This window comes from Nematolebias whitei, chromosome 15, assembly GCF_014905685.2.
Source record: "Nematolebias whitei isolate Nwh7 chromosome 15, NemWhi1, whole genome shotgun sequence".
Lineage (NCBI taxonomy): Eukaryota > Metazoa > Chordata > Actinopteri > Cyprinodontiformes > Rivulidae > Nematolebias > Nematolebias whitei.
In genome coordinates this window covers 38379477-38388881 of record NC_056512.1, presented here as the reverse complement: position 1 = coordinate 38388881, position 9405 = coordinate 38379477, and positions in this window count along the sequence as shown.

The following is a 9405-nucleotide window of genomic DNA, read 5'->3' as shown; positions in this document are numbered from 1 at the left end:
GTTTTGTTTTTTTGAATGTCCAGAGGACCAGATTTAACTTTTTTAGATTTTTCTACCTGGATTATTGAGCATGCATCAGGATATTTCTTAAGAAAGGTATTAAAAGTTAGGTTCTCAATAGGGTGAGCATTTCAGTAAGCTCTTGACCATTACAGAACAATATAGTTCAGGGAACTTACAATGTGAGAGAAGCGTCAGGGACATAAGTATGAGGAGCATGGCTAAAGGTTAGTCTGCACTGTAAGATGAATCCTCTACATCTTTCAGACTTACCATCAAAAAGTTTGGATGATCAGATATCTGGTTCACAAGCTGAGAGTGGACTAGGGTCAGACGTGGAAACAGGATCTGGTGGAGGAGAGGCTTCTGCAGAGGAAACAGGTAACAATAATGCTCATTTCTGGCCTTTGGTGTACATCACGTTGCCGAGTTTTTCCATATTGGCTTTTGTAGTTTGTTGTTGGGAAATAATTTGTTGAAGGGTAGCATCTTGTTTGTCAATCCTTTTATTTTGAGTAGTAATGGACTGCTGCATCATATCAATCACAGAAAGTATTGGCATCTGTTTTGTCAATAGCAAGATAACCAGAGTACTGACTAGGACTTGAGAGACCAAGGCAGCTTAAAAGGGAAATGTTAATTTATAATAGTGAATCACAAGAACATAAGAGGGAGCAGCAGGCGAGAATGTATGTCAGCTTTCTTGAGTTTGTTAGTTCAGAAAGGTGATTACTGGTCTTGCTAGTTTCCTCTCTTGTACGCAGGTTGGAAGGAAGATGACCAGGGAATTACAGGATAGTGGAGCAGATTGTGGTGACTAGGGAAGTAGTGAGAAAGGAAGAGAGTGGCAGCACAGACCCCAAAGCTGGTTGGCAAGAAGTTTAGTTGGTTCTGTGTTTGTAGGTTGTTAGTGGCTGTCCCAGAAGGTGGATCCAGGGAGGCTCAAGGAGTTTGACCAAGAGAAGTCACAAGGGAAACCCAGGAAGTGAGGAGCTGTAGGGCAGGAGCTACGAGGAGGACAAGGAAAACACAAATTAGTATTAACTTGAATAAAACAAAATTGCGCTAGGACCAGATACAATACCAAAAGGTGGACAATGATCCAGCGGCATCTAGTAGAACCAAACAGCCTTAGGTAGTCAGTGATCCCATCAGCAAACTGGAAACAGCTGTGGGTTTGGCTCTGCCCTGCCACTCAGGAGCTGTAAGAAGGGCTAGTGGATAAAGAAAACCCAAAATCTACACACACCTCACATCTCACCTTTTCTCTAAGGCTGAACTTGGCCACCCTACGAAGGAAGCTCATTTCAGCTAGATCCAAGAGCTCCTTTTTTTGGTTATGATCCAAACCCCATGACCAATAATGAAGGTTGAAACATCAACAAACCTGTAAATTGCGTGTTGTTTATTTTTCGTTTCACCTCCTTCTTCACCACAGCAGACTGATGCCCTAATTACTGAGGATGAGTCTCCAATCCATCAGTCGCTCTCCTGCTCCATCCTACTATAACTCATGAATAAGACACCAGATACAGTACTTAAACTCCTCCACCTGTGGTAATGTCTTCCCCCAACCTGGAGGGGGGATTTCACCCATTTATGGTCAAGAACCATGGTTTCAGACGTACAGGAATTGTCCCATTCCAGTCATTTCACATTCAGCTGTGAACTGCCCCAGTGCATGCTGATGGTCTTGGCCTGAAGATGCTAGTAGAACAACATCATATGCATGAAGCAGAGATGAGACCCCAAGGTTCCCAAACCAGATACCCTCTTCTTCACAACTGTATCTCAAGATCCTGTCCATGAAAACCACAAACAGGATTAGAGATAAGGGACAACCCTCGCAGAGTCCAACCCACACACAGAACGAGCTCGACTTTATGCCAAAAATGCGGACACAGCTCCAGCTTTGGTTATACATGGACTGGATAGCTCTGGATAGTGCTCCCCACCAAATGCCTTGAGGAACATGGTCATAAGCTTTCTCCAGATCCACAAAGCACATGTAGACCAGAGAAGCAAACTCCCACAACCCCCTTAGCATCACAGGAATTGGGACTTCACAGGTGTTGTCCCAGTCTTCCATGCAACATTGAAGTGACATGTCAACCATGACAGCCCCACAAAATCCAGAGCTTTCAGGATCTCTGGGTGAATCTCATTCACCCCTGGCACCCTGCCACCGAGGAGCTTTTAACATTGATGACCTCTGCCATGGTAATTGACTCATCTACTCCTGAGTCTTCAGACTCTGCTTCCTCAAAGGTGGATATGGTAGGTGGTTTAAGGAGATCCTTGAAGTGCTCCTTCCACTGCTTGACAATATCCTCAGTAGGTCAGAAGTTCTCCACCAAAATCAAGCACAGCCTGTGATAGGGTCCGCTTTCTTTTCCTGAGTGGCTGAACTAGTTGCCAGAACTTCCTTGAAGCTGACCGAAACCCCTTCACTGTAGCCTCACTGAATTTGTCCCATGCTGAGTTTTTCCTTCGCAACCATCAAAGCTACAGTCCTTCTGGCCACACTGTACTATCAGCTGCTTCAAGAGTCCTCTGGAACAACCAAGTTGTGAAGGTCTTCTTCAACTTGATGACCTCCATTACCTCTGGTGTCCACCAGCAGGTCCTTTGGTTGCAACCCCGACAGGCACCAGTGACCTTCAGGCCACAGTTCCTAGAAACTGTATTTGCAATAGAGACCCTGAATATAGCCAATTCGAATTTCTAGTCAATCCTCTTGTTCACCAAGGAAAACAATATGGAGGCATTCAGCCAGGGGCTTGTGAGTATCCCCGCACCCGCCCGATGCCTCTCACCATGGGCAAGTCCGGAGTAGGAGAGAGTCCAGCTTCTCTCTAGGAGTTGGGTTCCAGAGTCCAAGTTGTGTTTAGAAGTGAGCCCAACTATATCTAGTTGGTATCGCTCAATCTCACACACAAGCTCTGGCTTCTTACACGACAGTGAGGTAACATTCCAGTTACCTAGAACCAGTCTATGCCACCAAGAATTGGCATGGCAATCCCCTTAACCTGCCAACCTCCTGTCATGATCTGCAGTTTAAGGTTCGAACCCACGCGCAGGAAAACAGGAGGAGTCAATAGTGAAAATAAATAATAATTTATTGAACAAAACAAAATGCTGACGGGGCAGCAAAACTTACTTTAAATATGATACAACAGGTGGAGCAGACACAGACCATACACCGTGGAAGGATAAAGCCCTGATACCAAAGGGGTGAAAACACACAGTCTAAATACTGACACTAATGAGACAGTGAGGAGCACCTGGGGTGATTAGAATAAGGATTAGCTGTGGATGATGACATGGAAAACAGAGGTGCAGGAAAACAGAAACAGCAACAGAACCATGTCACCCCCGCTTTGCTTGCCGCTTGACCGGCTCGCCACCCAACCTTGACAGATCTCCCTGCAGGTGGTGGATCCATGTGGAGGGGGCTTCCTGTTAATTTTTCAGGCTTGGCCTGGCCGAGCCCCAGGAGCGAAGGCTCGACCACCAGGTGCTCGCCAGAGAGCTCACACCTGGCTCCAGGAGGTGCCCTGGTTTCGTTTTTCTGGGGCAAGGTTTCCTGATTGTTGTTTTTTCATCAAGGTTTTGAATCTTTATCTGACCCCTCATCTGAGGCCTGTTTGCCATGGGACACCCTACCAGGGGCTGATGCCCCCAACAACATGGCTTCCAGGATCACAGGGGTACTCAAACCCCTCCACCATATTAAGGTGGTGATTCTATGGAGGCTACTGTTTTATTAAGATCTTATAATTGCAGACCTTTGATTGCCCCTTCATTATCCTGAAAAAAAAAAAGAGAAAACCTCAGTGTCACAAATGTAATTATTAAAAATTCAAGTAACCAATAATACCATTAAGCCCCTGAAATCAGGTTTTAATTCATTGCAGACTTGATTTCTTCTCTTCGTTTTTAATGATTTATTCTACAGTGTGAAAAGCTCAGAGAGCTCCTGAAGACCTCCCCCAGCTCTCAGCTCAGTCTCCAAGGAAACAGTGAGGCTGCTTCACACTGCAGCAGCTATTTTTTATTTTGCTTTTTTCTATTCAGCTCTGAGCACAAACACATTTGTGAGCTCCTCACAGCCGTTTACCAGACAAAATCTTTTATTTTGTTGTTGCTGATTATTTCATTTGGCCATCTTTACTCCGCATCCGCTTTATGAAATCAGGATCACATCTCGCACCACGTTTGCATGCTGTAACACCTGTTGCATCACGTCTCCAGGATTATCAAATCTCTGAGGCTTTTGCAACACAAGAAACTGCCGCTGATGTGAACTTTCTGAAGCTCGTTTTATAACCGTAATAAGGGGAACTGTTTCGAAAACAGAATGACGTTATACTGTCGCTCTTTGTAAGGAAGGGTTTCAGGATTCACACCAGGCTTCCTCAGACTCAGGTATCTTTAGGTTCCGCGTAGACGAGTGATGAAACTGTGATGTGAAAGAAGCAGAGCTGCCTTTTAATGTGGCGCTCCAGACATTTTACCCTCCCTGAAAACAGAAATACAACGACTGAGAGAAGTATGTCGCTTTACTGCAGGAAAGGCTTTAAATCTGTAGTGTCAAACATTTTATCAGTGTGGAATGGGAGAAAATCAAAGGTCTTCATTCCGCGTTTGAATGCATATCGTCCGCCGCCTTTCAAGCCACACTTTTAAATTAGTTGTATTTTATTAAAAAATGGCAGCGTTGTATTCATTTCTGTGAAATTTTGAATATGACGCCATTTGCCTTCTCCCTCCTGCTGCCCTTGGGTCAAGATGACCCCCGAGGCCTCTGTTTTATAACTGAGTCCTCATCTGTCATTTTGATCCAAGGGCGACAGGACGGTTAAATACTTTAATTTGGGATTTTATGGAGAAAAAAAAACTGTTTTGTTGTGCTTGCACCCCCTTCAGCCACCAACGAAATGAAGGTTTTCACCTTTAAAGCTCTGAAACGATCGAATATGAAAACCTAACAGTTATTCTTTCTTTTTACATTGTCAGAAATCGTAACTGGCCTGTGTCAGAAAGAAAACAATCACCTGGTTAACACCAAGCCAACACCATGCACGGCAGGTGGTATATCCAAACTGACGTTTCCTTTTCCTGAACAGGAAAAGGACAGGCAGGACATCGTGTACACAGAATGATGATTATAGGTGATTTACCTAAACACCTATATTTCATTTTATTACATTAAATTTTTCAGTTTCCATAACGAAAACTGTTAATGCACATTCCTGTTTTTAATATTAAAAAAGTAAGTTTTTGCATTTATTCTTGGCTTTATGCATCTACAAAAACTTTAATGATGACAAATCCAAGGGCAAGTATCCAACAGGAAGAAATTTAAATGATGAGGATTTAAAATTGAAATGAAGCAACTGCACTAAATAAACGTAACAAAGTGAAATTTTCACTTGCAATGTTTGTAAAAATAGATTTTAAACGTGTAAAGGGAAACTGGGTAAATAGGTCAACTGAAAAAAACAGTCTTCCATGACTCACAGCAAAACAAAATGTCAAACAGATGAGTGCAAAGTGATCATTTCTTCCACATGTGGTTAACCTCCTCGTTCCTGTCATTGATTTTCTGAAAAGGACACTTGCATAAGTTTAAAGGACAACCGCATCCATCAAATCCAGTGTTTCGCTGCAACGTCCACATCAATACGAGACACTTAAAACTACACACCGACTGCTGCTTCAGGCAGTTAGTAAATATTGGGTAATGATTTTTGTCAAGGAAAGGTCATAATTGATCAAATTAAAAAGAAGTACAGTGTATAATGCAAAGTACACACATACACAAGCATGTACAACTCACCATTCACAAAAAAGACGACACATCGAAAGCACCCGGAGCGTACTGAACGAAATATTAAACGTACAACGAGGAGAGGCATGAGGCCCCAGGTACAGGCGAGAAGAGTCCAAAGCCGAGGTTCTGACTCAGACATATCAGGGTTCCAGGCAGTCCCTTCATTCCTTTTTTATTTCCTTTCATTTCTCAGATTTAACCGTGAGCAAGGTTTGCAGTTCTGGGCACTTCCAATACGTGCTGCTGTCGTTTCTCTCCCTCAAGTGGTCACACTGAATTTGATTTCTTTGGTTGCTCACTTCTGCAGGGGTCAACACAAATTTGATGCTGGATGCACTTCCTGACACAACCTGGGCTTGAACCGGCAACCTCAGGATAGCATTATCCTCATCGAGGACTTACTGTAAATAAAAACTGCTTTGAGAGCCCACAGTCGTGTTGACCTCCTCGTTTCTTTTGTGTTGGCTTCCTTGAGCGTCTAGAACTCGGCTCATGTAAATTTTCTTGCAGACTCTTCTTACTGTGACTGCTTCCTTGTTCTTCACTTTGGATTATCAGTGAGACTCAAGACATTTTCACAGAACCGTTGGATAAAAAACTTAAATGATAGTCCCCGACTACCTGCCTAATGGAGCCCCTTCGTGACTCCTATTTGAGATCCATGATCTCCAAAAAATAATAAACATAATCTTCTCACCCTCTGCGCTTGGCTGCGCTCTGGTCGGACACCTGTCACTCAAACCAACAGCAAATCTGACCTCGCTCAAATTCAGCAAGTCCTGAGAACTTTCAGTTAAGGAGATCAACACGGTTCAGACCCAGGCCTGGAGGTTCGAGGTTAGATGTTGGGGCCGCCTCGAAGCACCAAAATGTTGGATAAGAAGAGCCTCTATTCATCTTACTTACTCAAAGAAGCCACACTCGAGGACACAAGAAGATTTATATCCTGCTTTACTTGCAACTTGCAAGGGCAGACTTTCACCACAGGTTGGGAAGTTCATATTGACCAGGGTAAAAAAAAAAAAAAACGCTAGCCAAATTAGCCGTTAGCTCTATGGGGTCTTGCGTTGTAAGCGCTGTGATTTTTGCTACGGCGTTAAAACAGCTACTAACACGCCCAAGAGTATTTTAAAACAAAAAGTCAACTCACCGTCGAGTAGATGATCGAATGCTTTCAAATTTCGCTGATTGTAGACTCGCTAAAGTTGGAGCAACAACAGCCGAGTGCAGCGGCCACAACACAGCCACACAGTGAACAGCAGCCGTGATGCAGCATTCAAGGGGTGACCCCCGGTCCGGTGTTCTGTCGACTCGGGTCCGGATAGAACCATCACTCGGTCCGAATCCGGACCGAGTGACCTCTGGCTTAAAGCGTACCTGCAGCCAGACTGGTTGTGAGTGTCATTGCAGCACGATCTGTTCCCGGACAAAAAACAAACAAACAAAAACAAATGTTCCAGAAGCACACGATGGCACTGATGGGTACAGCTCGCATTCGACGTGCCCCATGGTGCGGATATCTGCGCCCAGAATCTTCCTATCTCTTGCAATGTTGCGGATTAACTGTGCATGTGCAATTTTTAACGAGTTTATGGATTAGATTCTTGCGCCCTCAGGGGCCGGAAATACGTCACCAACCAGACAACGTTTTTGAAAGAAACGACTTAACTCTTCTATAAAATATTTATCTTACAAACTAAAAAATATATGCATATATTTCAAAATATTTTGTATTTTATTTCATTTTTTAAGTCTTCAATGTAAAATGGTGAGTGGTTCTAGACAGTGGGCGGCGCCGTAGCGCCCCCTACAGATGAGCCGCCCCCGCTCCCCTCCTTCCTGAAACAATGAAAGCAGCAACAACAAAAATAGTTTTCTTTGTGTGCAAATAAAACATTTCTTCACAACTCTTTTTCTTTTTCTTGCTTTACAGTTTACTGTAATTTATTACTTTCCTTTTTACATGAAATGAAAAACGATGTCAACAAAAGCTCTGAAGCTGTTCTCAATCAACTCGTCTGGCTGAATTTTTGTATTTATTCTGGATTTATTTACCATTTATTAAACAAGACCTACAGGAAGAGACTGGCAGAAGATTTTAAAGTCTAATAATCTTGTTCCAAACATTTAATCAAGATTTATTTGAGACAAAGTTTGGTTTGTTTCATACAAAATATATTTTGGAGCTTAATGTCAGCTTTGTAAGGTGCTGGAAGCGTCTAAACGTGTTTGAATTTAACTTTATGGAAGGTGTTTCTCTACTTCATTCTGCCAGAATCCCGTCAAAGTAACTTTATCTGAGGGGAAGTTATTGTTCCCCGCTGGTTCTGATATTACGGATCAACCTACAACTGTCATCGAAATCAGCACCCATTGATTTAAACTGCAGGAACAGGACTTCTCCATCAGTTTTACGCATCCTGCTAAAACTGAGCTCCCATTTGTTTCTATTTATGTGAGACGAGGTCAGAGACGAGAACGTTCATCCGTTTGAAGTTTGTTTTGTCACGAGGCCCTAACCTTCGGTGTATGGGTTGTAAGGCTTGTTTACATTGATATTCTTAATCTTAGTTTATTTCTTGAGCGAACATGCTGTTGTGTTTATGAAATGCATCTTTTTGTGTGGATGAGTTCTTTCCACTCTAACTGATAAACCAAAACCTGTGTGCAGCTGAAGCGATGTTATCGTGACATCGACCTCATTAGCAAAGAGCTTAGAGTCAAAGCCAACCTGGTTCAACTTTTTACAGGAGGAGCAGGAACCTCGTCGTGGCTGAAACAGTCCAAAACACGCCTGTCGTCATGTTTTATACGGTATTCTAGGCCACGCTTATGATTTTATTCACCACCTTTGCCCACATTGTCGCCGCCTCGGCAAGTTAAACGTTTGACCCGTTTCCAGATCATCGTGTGAACGTTTCTAAATCATTCCCATCAACAGAGATCCATTTTTCTTCCAAACGTTTTTCAGCAAGTAACGCGCACTGAAAATTTTGTATGACTTCAAAAATTCATACATCAAAACGTTCAGCTCGTTCAGGACATTCCTGCTCCAACCTTTGGTGTTCGTGCGATTTGAACTTTTTGAAATATTGAGCTTTTTCGGCCATGTTTTCCTCTTTGAAAATGAAAGGAGACCTCTTCACAACCTTCAAACTCTTTGAGCTGTTTAAAACTGTTTAAGGTTCAAGGTCCTTATTGTCACATGTGATACATGAGTTGGAACAAAATTGTGTACTCAAGGTCCCAGCTACATCCAACAATAGCAAAAATATAATGTATAAAAAGAAACAGTATACAAAGATCATACAAGGAGCATGCTAGCTCCAGAAACAAAAAAAAAAAAGGTGACCAGTTCCCCTTTTAGAATATCACACATACACGTAGCCTGGTTGTGAGTGTCACTGCACGATCTGTTCCGGGACCGGAAGAACGATCTGTATCGTGCACCCGTACTCTGGGCACAGGAGAGTTGCGCCCAGAATAGTCCTATATCTTGTAATGAAGAGGAGCTAGTGCGCATGTACAACTTTTAGTGAGTCTATGGGCAAAGATTCTATACATATATA